This window comes from Lutra lutra, chromosome 11 (assembly GCF_902655055.1).
Source record: "Lutra lutra chromosome 11, mLutLut1.2, whole genome shotgun sequence".
NCBI lineage: Eukaryota > Metazoa > Chordata > Mammalia > Carnivora > Mustelidae > Lutra > Lutra lutra.
Window position 1 is genome coordinate 70,701,924 of NC_062288.1, and position 13,464 is coordinate 70,715,387.

The 13,464-nt window shown below is 42.8% G+C and overlaps 1 protein-coding gene across 3 annotated transcripts in view; it reads right to left on the reverse strand.

Annotated features, from left to right (window-relative positions):
• Nucleotides 1-11,260, reverse strand: part of IMMP2L (inner mitochondrial membrane peptidase subunit 2) — an 876,168-nt gene extending 864,908 nt beyond the window's left edge. The window contains exons 1-2 of one of the 3 annotated variants that reach the window (XM_047694954.1): nucleotides 11,215-11,260; nucleotides 10,612-10,684 (exon numbers count right to left, since the gene is read on the reverse strand). The gene's annotated coding sequence lies outside the window, so the exon portion shown is untranslated. Of the gene's footprint in view, nucleotides 1-10,611; nucleotides 10,685-11,205 lie in introns of all 3 variants that reach the window. The other 2 variants (XM_047694953.1, XM_047694955.1) reach the window with 2 other exon arrangements.
• Nucleotides 11,261-13,464: the final 2,204 nt, after the last annotated feature.

Here is a 13,464-nt window from a genome sequence, read left to right on the forward strand (position 1 = left end):
CTCCAGCTACAAGCAGGATGATTTATCAAAAGTTGACCATAAATGCTACAAACATTTTTCAAAAAAAAAGATGTATGAAAAGGTGTGTGTCAAGGTGCCATACAAAGACCTAGCTCTTAAAATAAACTTTTGGATAAAATGGTGAAGATTAAATTTTTATGATTTATTACATGGAAGAAAGATATAAACTTTTATCTTCTGGGCATTCTTCAGCTAGAAGTCAAAAACTTGGTATGAGTTACCAAACGGGGTGTGGGTACAATGAGATTCTGAAACAGTCATATAGGAATGATTGTGCAGTGTGTGTGCTTGCTTGCTTTGGTCATCAACGAGAATAGGCTAAGCCCCTGGCAGATCCAAATATGTGAGCCACTTAGGACAGGCTAAAGGCTATCAGGGCAAAGCAGGGACCCATTGGACAGGCTTAGAGATGGTTCCAGAAGGAGCTACCACTCCCATCAATACCATCTGAGCAAATAATGACCCTCTGCATCTGAAATTTCAGGGGAGGCATAAAGACGGGAGTTGTGCTAGTGATTCAATTCAGTTCAGCTAATAACAATTAAACACCAATGAAGTACCAAGCATTAAGTTAAAAATGCCATAAGACAATGAAGAGTAAGATGTAGTTCCCACTCTAAAAGTTTCCAGTCCAACACAGGGTGAGACATATCCATACATGACTTTTACCAAGGCAAAGTAGAGCAAATGCCAAGAAAGAGACATAAAAACAGACATTCCAAGATTTCATCAAGGAGACAGACTATCTTGGATAAAACCTATGGTCACCAGTTGACCAACAGGGTCTTGCTATGGTTACTGTTCTTGCTCATAATTTTCTCCCACGAGATAGATGTACCACTTCTATACTAGAAGACGTGAAAAACTTGAAAAATTTATCTGCTACTTTAATGTTTTGCAAATGATTTTCCATAAATTCCTCACTGAAACCCAAAGCTATGCTATGCTGGGTAGACGTTGTCATCCTGTCAGGCAGCCAACCTCTCAAGATGGTCCCTGACGATATATGCTTCATATCCTGTGTCTCACTCTCAATCAGGGCTGGCCTGTGAGACCAATAAGACATCAAAAATGGTGGTAGGGGGGCGCCTGGGTGGCTCAGTGGGTTAAGCCCCTGCCTTCGGCTCAGGTCATGATCTCAGGGTCCTGGGATCGAGTCCCACATCGGGCTCTCTGCTCAGCAAGAAGCCTGCTTCCCTCTCTCTCTCTCTCTCTCTGCCTGCCTCTCCGTCTACTTGTGATCTCTCTCTGTCAACTAAATAAATAAAATCTTAAAAAAAAAAAAAAAATGGTGGTAGGGGACTTCCAAGGATAGGTCATAAAAGGCACTACAGTTTCCACCTTGGTCTCATGTATGTCACTCTGGGGAAGCCAGTTCCCATAACCTACCAGGTAGGGGCAGCCCCATGGAAAGCCCCTGATGGAGAGGAACCAAATTGCCAACACCAAATTGCCAGCCATGTGATAGGCACTTTGGAAAGGAACCTTGTAGCCCCAGGCGTGTCCTCCAATAACTGCACCTCCTGCTGGCATCTGACAGCAACCACATGAGATCCTGAGCCAGAACCACCCAAACTACTGACCCATCACAAACATGATATAATAAATGATTATTGTTGGGTTGCCTGGGTGGCTCAGTCATTAAGCATCTGCCTTCAGCTCAGGTCATGATCCTGGGGTCCTGGGATCTAGTACCGCATTCGACTCCCTGCTTCTCCCTCTCCCACTCCACCTGCTGTGTTCCCTCTCTCACTATCTCTCTCCCTCTTTCTCTCTCTCTGTCAAATAAATAAATAAATAAATCTTTTAAAAATGATTATTGTTGCTTTCAGCCACTGAGATTTTGATTATGTTACAAAGCAACAGAGAACTGATGCATGTGAGGCTCCGAGAAACTAACTTATCTACTACCATTTAGGAGTGGGCAGGGAAACCAGGTCTGGAATCTAATCTCTAAGCTTTAGGTTCAGTTTTCTTGCCATTAAACTTACTTCTCAAGTAAAATAAGTTATAATACCATAACAATGATCATTTCAGTGTGATTTTACCACCAGCACCAATACCAGGTATCCCACAGTTTAAAAAAAAAGAGAGAGAGAGAGAGACATAGCCTATGTTCCTATATACTTGACAGACATGATGAGACCTGCAATATCATTGAATTCATGGTATTCCATGGTACTTTGTGGGCTTTTTACTGTTTTCTGGAAGATTTCTGTTTTTTGTTTTTGTTTTTTTAAGATTTTATTTATTTGATACAGAGAGACAGACCACAAGTAGGCAAAGAGGCAGGCAGAGGGGGAGGAGGAAGCAGGCTCCCCACTGAGAAGAGAGCCCAATACGGGCTCAATCCCAGGACCCTGGGATCATGACCTGAGCTGAAAGCAGAGGCCCAACCCACTGAGCCACCCAGGTGCCCTGATTTCTGTGTTGTTTTTTTTTTTTAATGTACAGACTTTAAGAACAAAAACCTATGTAGAACATTTAATACTCAACAATCATATTACTGACATTGAAAATATTTATATACTTTACAATCTTAATCACAATAAACATCTGTATAATTTTAAACAATATGTCAGACAAGAAATGCTCAACAGCTGATTTTTTAAGGATTTGCATTTTTGCTTTAGGTCTTCAACATTTTAGCATTACACAAATGTAGTAAAATAGAGCAGCAAAATGTTCATGATGGTGAAATCTTAAGTTCTAATTCATGAAATTGTTACTACCTTACAGGGCAAGGTGGCCAGCTCTTAGCCTGTCTACTCCTGGAAAAACTCAACAGAATATTTCATCGTCACAACCACATCTGCATGCAATATCCCTTGATATAATCACCTCTTTTGACCCACCCATTTCTACAAGGTGGGACAGGTTTACTACCATTCCTATTTTCCAAAGGATGATGGGGCTTAGAGAAGTCTAAGTAACTTAACTGAGGACACATGCTGTTAAAAAGAATCATAAAAATCCAACTATATTTTTTTAAAGAAACCCAACCTATAACTTTTTAGCTCCAAGCCCCAATCTTTTCTTCTGAATTGTATTTTAACCCAGTGGTTCTCTACCCATGCTGCCATTAGAACACCTGGGGACACTTTGAAAAATATCAGTACCTGAACGTCATCCCCAGAGACTGATTTAATTACTCTGGTCTATTTTAGCCATCTAGCATATAATAAACCAGTAGTGGTAAATTCACAGAAAGCTTAGACTACAAAAGGAGAAACTGAAGATATCTCTTCATGTAAGCTAAAACATCTTTATCCCCCAAAGGTCCCTGAAAGACACAGATAACTTGCAATAAACCAAGGAGAACAGGAGGAAGAGGAGATGAAAAACTCAAACTCATTCTGCCACTCTCATGGGGCCACCAAAATATTTTATTCCCTCAATCCCACTCCTTGAACCTCAGCATCCCATGCCTTAATTCCACTGCAAGATCTAGCTCAAGTGTTGCCTCCTCTGTGAAGTCTTCAGGATCATACAGAAGAAAGGCCTTTTTTTTTGCATCCATCTTACTTTGAACCTCTGTAACAGCATATATTGCATAAGTCACTTACTCATACATCCATTGCTCTCACTGACCTGAGGAGTCCTTCAGGGCAGAATCCCTATCTCATTCATCCTTCCCATCTTATGTATCTTTCCATCTTACATAGATAGCCCTGAAGATAGCAGATATGAATGAGTATTGCTAAACCAGATCATTTTTTATGTTTGGCTGATAAATTTCCCCTTAGCCGCCTAGTACACACTCCTTTGAAATTTTTCAGTTTTTAATAAATGGGGACTTTTTTCCCCCCCACAAGTGGATTAGGTCAGAGAATAATGTATACAAAAAGGCCAGATTTGGGGAGAGCAAGTTAGCAGTGGAACTCTGAGCCAGGAGAAAAAGGGTCAATAGGATATTGAAGGGTGGGGTCACATATGCGTTTTGTTTGTTTCAAAGGGAAGATTAGGCAAAGACAGTGACAATTTGATTTTTACCCCCAAGAAACAAGACAAAGAACAGTGATTACAGGCAACCACCTTTTCAACACCTCCCTGTCTACGGGGCTCCTTCCTCTCAGCATATATACATGCTCTCTCTCCCCTCAAAAAAAGAAGTCTGCCACAGTGGTTCTCATCTTCAGACACATGTTAGAATCCCTTGGTGAGCTTTGAAAATTCTGGACGGAAGACTGATGAAGACAGAATCTCTGAGGAGGGGCCCAGGCACACCTACTCTCTCCTGTCTTCCTCCTCTCCGACTCATTCCTCTACCATGCAGTGTAGTCTCTGCCCCCACCAGTCCAAGGGAAGCACTGACTTCCAACAGGCACTTTATAATCTTCATGTACTTGATGATTCGTACTTGGTGATTCAAGCTTAACTGGGTTCTACTTCTTGAAACTCTATAAATCAGCCTGAAAAGTTATGCTTTGTCTTTCCTGCCAGCCTCTCTGGCCACTCCCCTTCAGCATTCGTATCTCTGTCTTTGTCTTGGTTTGTCCTTAAAATTTCAATATTCTCCAGGGCTTACTTTGAGTCCTTTACTCTTCTCTTTTTATGCAGTTCCTCTAAGCCTTTTGTCCCTACCCACACCGTTAAGGACTCTCCATATAGTAAGCACTTAGAAATCTGCATCTCCAGCCTCCACATTCTTCGTGATGCTCCAAGACCTCATATCCAGCCGCCTCTTAGACAGCCCCAACTCACCAAGTTTAAATTGCCCTGCAAGCAATTTAATCACATGTCCCAACCTGAACTCATGAGCTGACCCTCAGACCCGCTTCCTCTTCACTTTTCCCTCTCACTACCCATACTGCAGCATCCTCAGGCTCCCATTCCTGTTACATTCAAACAGTCACAAAGATCAGCCAATTTTCCCTCCTCCTAAATATTTTTCCAAAAATTTCTAATTTCCAAGTATCCTCACTACGTCCAGCCGGTGTCTCAGCTCTCAGGTTCCCATTATCCATACTAATGCACTGTCAGCTCAGGCCTGCAGTCTTCCTCCCCACCCAGCACCTCACTGCCCCCGAATCTACCCAGCACACCGCTTTCATGGTGACCTTTCACGTCACTCACAATGTTGCACGTGGCATAGGAAGTATGCCCTGACTTAGCTATCTGGTTTCATCTCCTTTCACTGCTGATTTTGCCCTTCATACTCCAATATAACTGACCTACATATAGCTCCCTGAACACACCAGGCCCTCATAATACCATACAACTATTCATGCCATTAGGCCTGTGTGGAAATGCTCTTTGCTGCTTGTCACCCTGCTCACTTCTACTCAGCTTTCAAGATTCAGCTCAAACACAACCACTGCTAAAATCCTCCTCTGGCATTTCCATCAGGGGTCAAGAGCTCCTGCTAGCCTTGCTTTGCACTTATATCTCCATTAGGGGAAATAGCACACAATATTTGAACTGTTGGTCAAGATGTCTATTGTCCTACTAGACTATAAGATCCTTGATCAAGGACAGTGACTTCATCTTTATATCCTCAGCACAAGTTCAATGCACATAGCATATAGTTTAAAAGAAAAACAAGGAATTAATGAACTATAGACCAATGAAAGGATAAGAAGATCAACTGGACTTTAAGTATAGAAGAAGTCCAGATCCTAAGGAAGTATGGACATCTATTATTAAGTCCCACCTATTAAAAAAATAGAAGTAAATGATTTTCAGGTATTATCAAGGAAACAAAAAACAAAACAAAAAATAAAACAAAAAAAGAACTTATCAATAGGTTAAGCAGGCAATAAGGAGGTAGACAATAGAGCAAGACCAAGAGAGCTGCTGACAAAAGATCAATGGAAAAGCCAGAGATGAAGGTGGTTTTTTCTACTTGTCAAATAATTAATTCATCCGCCTAAATCCGTGGACTGATCAAAAGACTGGCAACTTCCGGGGCCCCTGGGTTAAGCCCCAGTGGGTTAAGCCTCTGCCTTTGGCTCAGGTCTTGATCTTAGGGTCCTAGGATTGAGCATGTCAGGCTCTCTGCTCAGCAGGGAGCCTGCTCTCCCCAGCCCCCACCCCCGCCTGTCTCTCTACCTACTTGTGATCTCTCTGTCAAATAAATAAAATCTTAAAAAAAAAAAAAAGATTGGCAACTTCCTCTGTCAGTTCACCACACCTCCCCTTTGTCATTATTCTCCATAGCATTTTCCCAGCCCCCACTACTAAATCCCAGATTCCCAAATTCCAGATCCCTCTGCTGGAGCCACAGGTCCTACCAGTGGATTAGTCTGAGATATAAGGCAGGGGCTAGGAGGTTGGCCATCTTTGTTCTCATGGCCAGGACCTAGAGGAAAGAAATGAAACTACTATTTACTGAGGGCCAATTTTGTACTACATATTGTGCTACTTCACAAACACTCACTAAACCTCAGAGTAACCATGAGTAATTATCCCATTTCACAGATGAAGAATTTGTATCCAAGATCACAGGTAAGTAATCACAGAGCCTACCTGAAGACCCAGAGATAACAGACTCCAGAGTATTTCTATACTCCTGACTACCTCAAAATGAAGAGAGATGTGGTCTAGCTATTCTAGGTGGCACCTCAGAATATATCACTTTCCAAAACACTACTATAACTTTTGGCTAAAGTCTATAGTATACCACTAATAATGGGCATACAATGAGTTAAAATAGCTTTGGTGGAGCACCCGGGTGGCTCAGTGGTTTAAGTGTCCAGCTCTTGATCTCAGCTCAGGTCTTGATCTCAGAGTAGTTTTTTTTTTTTTTTTTAAACAAATAACATAACATAACATAACATAAAATAGCTTTGGGGTCCTGATCTGGGAACCTAAATGCCATTTGTTATTTTATTCCTATAAGTACACAATTCCACATTACAAACAAAAATGGACTTGAAAATTAATTTCTGGAATACAATGGGCTAATCTTTAGCAAGGCTTTTAAGAATATTTTTCTTCCACAAAAAAACCAAGGATAGAAACTATTTTACCTTGTTAACTTGTAAGAACAATGACACTAGAAGACACCTGTGGGAAGCATGCTTATCTGACCAGATGCTCGTTTGCAGTATGCTGTCATTTGAATAAAACATCACACTAAACCCTACAGACCCAGACCTTATGATATAATGCCACAAACTACACCAGTACAGCTGATATGCCTATAATCTACTGACAAAATGTACTCCTTAGCAAAGTGAAACCAGATGTCTGGTGTAAAAATCTGATGTCTGTGGACTTGTCTTTCTTGGCTTCCAGAGCTGTATTAGACACACTAAACACAAGCTTAGCTGTATATTAAACCCACAACTTGGCAAAATCATGACAGTTTGGACATGAAGCATCAGCATTTTTATTGTAATTCTTATAAACCAAAGACATTTCTGAAATAGAAATCCTAAATTTAAGCACTCAGCTAAATGCGGTACTATGTCTTTCCCACGTTAGGAACAGTGTCAGAGCTTTTTAAACACATTTATAGAAACTCCTTCCCTCCATTTTTCAAGCTGACACTCGTTAGACATGGCTGTGGAATGACTACAAGGGGGTAATGGGGAAAGGGGATTCAAACCACTTCAGGTGCCAATGTTATCCCAGAAATTTGAGGATCAGATTTAACAGGTGATCACTGTGAAAATGCAAACACCCACCTGCAGGAATGTTAAGTATGAGATCCCTTGCTTCAATTGCAAAGAGGATCATTAAGAATGTGATAGGTGACCAGATCAAAAGGGAGGGAAATTTAGTATCTGTATGCCAGATGCTGTCTTTTTGCACACTTTTTAATATACTCATTGTTCTGTTTTGACAGGCGAGAAGTTAGGGAGTAGAGTTTTAACTGGCACAAAGTCGCAGAGCTCATGAGATAACAGCCAGGACTGGGACCCGTTTCTAGAAGACTCTAAAAGACATGTCACTTCTACATGGGGACTGGGGATGGAACAAGGAGTGGTGGTACATAGCCTAGAATATGGAGGTAAAAGGCAGAAATTTACAGTTTTGCCAAATAGTAACATATAACAGGAAACAAAGTTGAAGAAAGAAACACAAACAGTTGAAAGGGTTCCTCTGAGAGTTCATAAGAGACTCACTTTCTACCTTTTATATCCCTGCAAGACTCATTTTTAAATAACTTTTTTTAATCTTATATAACCTTTGTAACCAGAAAAAGTTATCTTAAATAAAAAATGAGGTTAAATGTACAGAAACTCATACAAGTGAACAATCTAATATTTATTAAGTGCATCATCCTTAACACTCCATGTTTTCTCATCTTATGTCATCTTTATGGAACAATTCAAAATATTATCCTCATCTGATCTTTATACTGTTACATTTAATACACTGCAAAATGGGGCCCCTGGGTGGCTCAGTGGGTTAAAGCCTCTGCCTTCGGCTCAGGTCATGATCCCAGGGTCCTGGGATCGAGCCCCACATTGGGCTCTCTGCTCAGCGGGGAGCCTGCTTCCTCCTCTCTCTCTGCCTGCCTCTGCCTACTTGTAATCTTTGTCAAATAAATAAAATCTTTAAAAAAAAAATACACTGCAAAATGACTACAAAGCTAGAATGGTGCTCCAATGGCTCTTAAGGGTTAACCTGTCTCAAGCTTATGCACTCCTTGCTTGCTAACCTCAGTCCCTTGGTCTGCAGCCAAACTAGCCTACTTTCTTGAGATTTGCAAACCACTGGCCTTGAGGAGTGAAGGACTAAACTTTCCCAGAAGATAATGCCTAATCACATTTGAAAACAGCTGCTGCTGATGCCAGCAAGTCTGTTCCGGATCATGTCAACATACCAATTACCACCTGGGCCCCAGCTTCTTCTGCGCGTAGGGCCTCCTGCCCCGTTTGTCACATCTTCCCTTTTAAAACTCTTCAGCTTCACCTGGACTGGGAAGGTGGTCTTTGGGACATTAGTCCACCATCCTCCCAGGTTGCCAGCTTCCTGAATAAAACAATCTTTTCTTTCCCACTTGTCTCTCACCTATCTCTCAAGTATTGATTTTCAAGCTGCCAGCAGCCAAACCTGAGTTCGCAACTGATTCTCTGTCCAGTAACACTATTCTAAAACAGGACACAAATCACCACGGTCAGTAATCCTTGAAAGTTTATCACTGAAAGTACTAGAAGGCAGAAAAATAGTACTGTCCCCCCACAACACGTACAGACCTGCACATAACTAAGATCAATAGTACAGGGAAGGTCTTGTACATTACATACTTAAGTACTCCAAAAACCTACAGAAAACTGGTGAAAGGCCTGCTCCAAATGGCCATCTCCAAACCCAGTCTCATTTTACCATCCTAATGTATCAGTGTTCCACACTTTGGCGGGGAAAGAATAAATATCTACCGCATCAATGAATGAACCATCATCAATAAACAACTATTTTCTGATTTTACATAAATTATATGGTTATCTATCACTTGAGTCCAGACAAATAAGCCAGACAGATTCAGGGCACAGGTAGCCAATGTCAATTTGACACAGAGGTTAATTCTACCTTTCCTCTGTAAGTATCCAAGAATGGTTTGCAACATTCTTGCTTGTGGCTAACCTGAATTTTAGCTAATTTAAAATGTTTGTTGATACAGAACACATAGGATGCCGAAGGTATTCCCAAACTTCGGAGAGGGGCTGTGTTTCATTTCACCAGTAAGAAGGAAGGAGTGGTATATTGGAGATCTGACGGAAAATTTGCACAAAAGAACTGTTGAAAGAGATCACACTGAAAATCACAGCAAACCTCCAAGGGCTTCAGTGTGCTGTTTGGCTACTTTTCAGAAGTGAATAGAATATGTGAGGGGTATCAAAGTGAAAGTCAAGAGTAAAAGGCCCAGCCTGGTAATGTCAACCTCGACACTGAAAAAAACAAAAACAGGGGCGCCTGGGTGGCTCAGTGGGTTAAGCCGCTGCCTTCGGCTCAGGTCATGATCTCAGGGTCCTGGGATCGAGTCCCGCATCGGGCTCTCTGCTCAGCAAGAAGCCTGCTTCCCTCTCTCTCTCTCTCTGCCTGCCTCTCCATCTACTTGTGATCTCTCTCTGTCAAATAAATAAATAAAACCTTTAAAAAAAAAAAAAAAAAAACCTTCCTCTATGAGTTTGTGAGAAGATCCTAAAAGGATTTCAACAGGTATCATCTCACTAATTAATTTCACCCTTTGGCGTTCTAAAGAATTTTTACAGGAGTCCCTTTTTAAAATGTAAAGATCTGTGGGTGGAGGTCCTGTCGATAATCAAGCAGGGCCCTGAATCTTCAATACTCAGCCTCTGGGATTAATCAAAGTTAGCTTAGAGTGAGACACGAACTGGAGAGAGACAACTGCAAGACCCACGTTCCAAAGACGGGAAGGGTAAGGACAGTTTTCTATCAGGTCAAATGGCTAAAAGGGATCTTTGCCAAGCCGCCAAACTCCCAGCCAGCGCTACAGATTCTAGGCCTGAAAAAAAAACTCTTGGGTTTGGAGCCTGTGACCCTTGAAAGTGGGCCTCACGTTCCTGATGAAATGGAAGAATCCCCCAGGGGCAGTTCTGGATCTGGATTTTTCTCTCCCTTGGTCTTTCTTCCTACAGCCCTAGCTCCTTCCACCCCTGATCATTCCTTACTTACCCTTTCTCCCGTTCTTCCTCGGTGAGAAGGGGTAAGTGGTTATTTTGTGCCCTCGCCCAATTTGGCCAAAACCCTAAAAGTAAAATGACAGAGACAGACAGGTGCTTTAAAACCCTGGTGTTCAAGCCTTAGGGACTCCCACCACATGCCCAACAGTTCAAGGCAGAGGACAGCGCGTCCCCACAGCGCTCCCTCTCACGGCCAGGGCTTGGAGCCCGAGTTGTCCCCTACGAGGGGGACGAGGAGAGGGCGCGATCTGGGAGTGCCCACTTGGCGGGGAAGAGCGAGCCGCCTCCCGGCTAGGTGTCGCCGTGTTTAGGCTCGGGTTTGCAACCGTAGTTAGCCAGAGGAGTAGGCGGCAGGGCCGGCCGCCGCGCGGGGCCTCAGATAAACACGCGCACGCACACATGCTCGCGACACCGCAGAACTCGCGGCCGAGCAGCCCTCAACCTCCCAGCAATTCCCGCCCCGCCTGGAAACGACTCCCCCGTTAGGGTCCCAAGCCCCGGGGACCGCCAGAGGCCGGCGGCTGAGCACCCACCCACCCCCTCCATCCTCTCAGAACCCCCCCCCGAACCGCCACCGGGCTCCCACCCTCCGCACCCGCTGCGCAGCTCAGCCCAGGGGAAGTCCCCGCGCTAGCCCCGCCCACCGCCGGCGGAAAGCTCCGCCTCAATTCCCTGGCGCGCGGGAGCCGCGCGAAGCTCCGCCCCCGGCGGAAAACCAGCACCACCCTTTCCTCCCCCTCCCACCTCCCGCCCTCCCGCCTCCGCTAACTCGGGAGCCCGCCTGGGTTAGGCCCAAAACCCGTCGTGGATTTCCAACGGATCAAAAGTAACACTCATTCAGCAAGCAATATCTGAGCCTTTACTCTAAGGTCTGCACTGTACTAATGACAGAGAGGACAAGAGGGAGCCGAAACTGTGAAACGTGGTCTTCAGTTCCTCCCTTATTATAGAGGTCAGGAAATGGAGACCCCAGCAGTTGCTTGGAGTGTACAGTTATAGGGGCAAAGAGCTTCTCCAGAGCTCTCCCTTTGGACACCTTTGCTGCGTTTTTTCTACTAAAGTGTAAACAGGAAAACTATTTCAATTTTGCTTTCTCTAGACAAACCAAAACGAATAATCCAGAACAGGGGGGTTTACTTTGGAAAAGCTGGAATTTCATACCTAAGCTTTTGTCTTCTACAAACTTACGGGTTTATAACAACCTACAAACAAAATGGAACCTAAACCTACCAAACAGATATAAAATACTTATTCTCTCTTTTATCCCCCCTCCAATTATATCCCTCTTTATTTCTGTCTTTATCTTGCGAATGATGACAAACTACTCTGCACATTTTCAAATCATTTAATACAAATGTTAGTACCAGATGTTCTGGTACTTTTGTTCAAAATCAATTCTAAAGGTTTAAGAACCTACTCAGAGACTCGACCTGATAGCTAGAACCCCTGGCATCTCCTGAGAATAAAGTTGCTTTCCTGCAAAGAGGGTATGTGCCAGTTTTGTAGTTTTTCTAATTCATCACTGAAAGAATTACTGTAGGGCAAGTTCTTCTCTGCCAGGGCTTAAGGATTTAATTCCATATGCACTTAGCTGTGAGGACCACCATCATCAAATAGCATTGGCAACCTGTCTACAAACTCAATTGCACTCTCTTGGCATTGTGAAATTAATAAAGGGAAACCTCACTAAAGTGGAGTTCGGAAGCTACAACTGTACCACCCACTCCACATTAATTACAGAACCCCAACAGAGCAATCCTTAATAGGAAAGAAACATCAATGACCGTCCTTAACAGGGAAAGATGAACACTGCATCTCCTACAAGAAATGAGGAACCCAGCCGATGAGAAACCATCATCATTCTATGCTCTTGCTTTTCTCCAATGGGCTTACGTTGAAAACAACACCTCCAGACTTTCTCCTTCTCCATAAAATAACAATCCTCTCCTTTGTTTTTTGCATTTGCCTGTGGATTTGCCATAGCTTGCGTGTCCAAAACCACAATTCTCTACTATTCCTAAATAAACCCATTTTGTTGATAAAGTGGCTGTTTTATTTTTTAGGTTAACAGTACTAATAATAATCAATGTGGATGACCCCAAATTAAACAGATGGAGTTCCTGGCCATTACAGCTGACTCTTTGGAATGGAATGTACATCGATAAATAACAAAGACAGGTATGTGTGATTTTTAGTATAATGAAAGTTAATTAACATACAAGATGTGTTGCTAAATCTGACTGAACATCGTCGCTGAGATTCATCACATCGGCTTAAGAAGCTGAAGGCACCTAGAAAGGTTATGGTATAGCATATGACGCCAACTATGTGCCATTCTGGAAAAGGTAAAACTATGGAGACAATAAAAGAAACTGTGGCCGCCAAGGGTTGAGGAACTGGGGGGAGGAAAGAGTAGGTGGAGCACAGATTTTTACTGCAGTGAAAATATTCTCTCTGATACTATCAGGGTGATACATAGCATTATACATTTGTCAGCCTCGTAGAATGTACCACCAAGAGTGAACAGTAACCTTGCACTACAGACTCTGAGTAACAATGATGTGTCAATGTAGCTTCATCGATACACCACTTCGGTGCTGGGATATTGAGAGTTGAGGAAGCTGTGCAAATGGGTCAGGGAATACATTGGCACTCTATACTTTCTGCTCAATTTTTCTGTAAAAGTGCCCTAAAAAATAGTCTGTTAAAGATGAAGCTGGGCTAAATCCTCAGAACATCCCATTTTCTTCAACCCATCAATTAAATTCCTAACTGAATATTTGGCTTTATGTGTGGAGTTGAGATATAATGATTTGTCTTTTTATATTCAAATAGCCCTCCATGC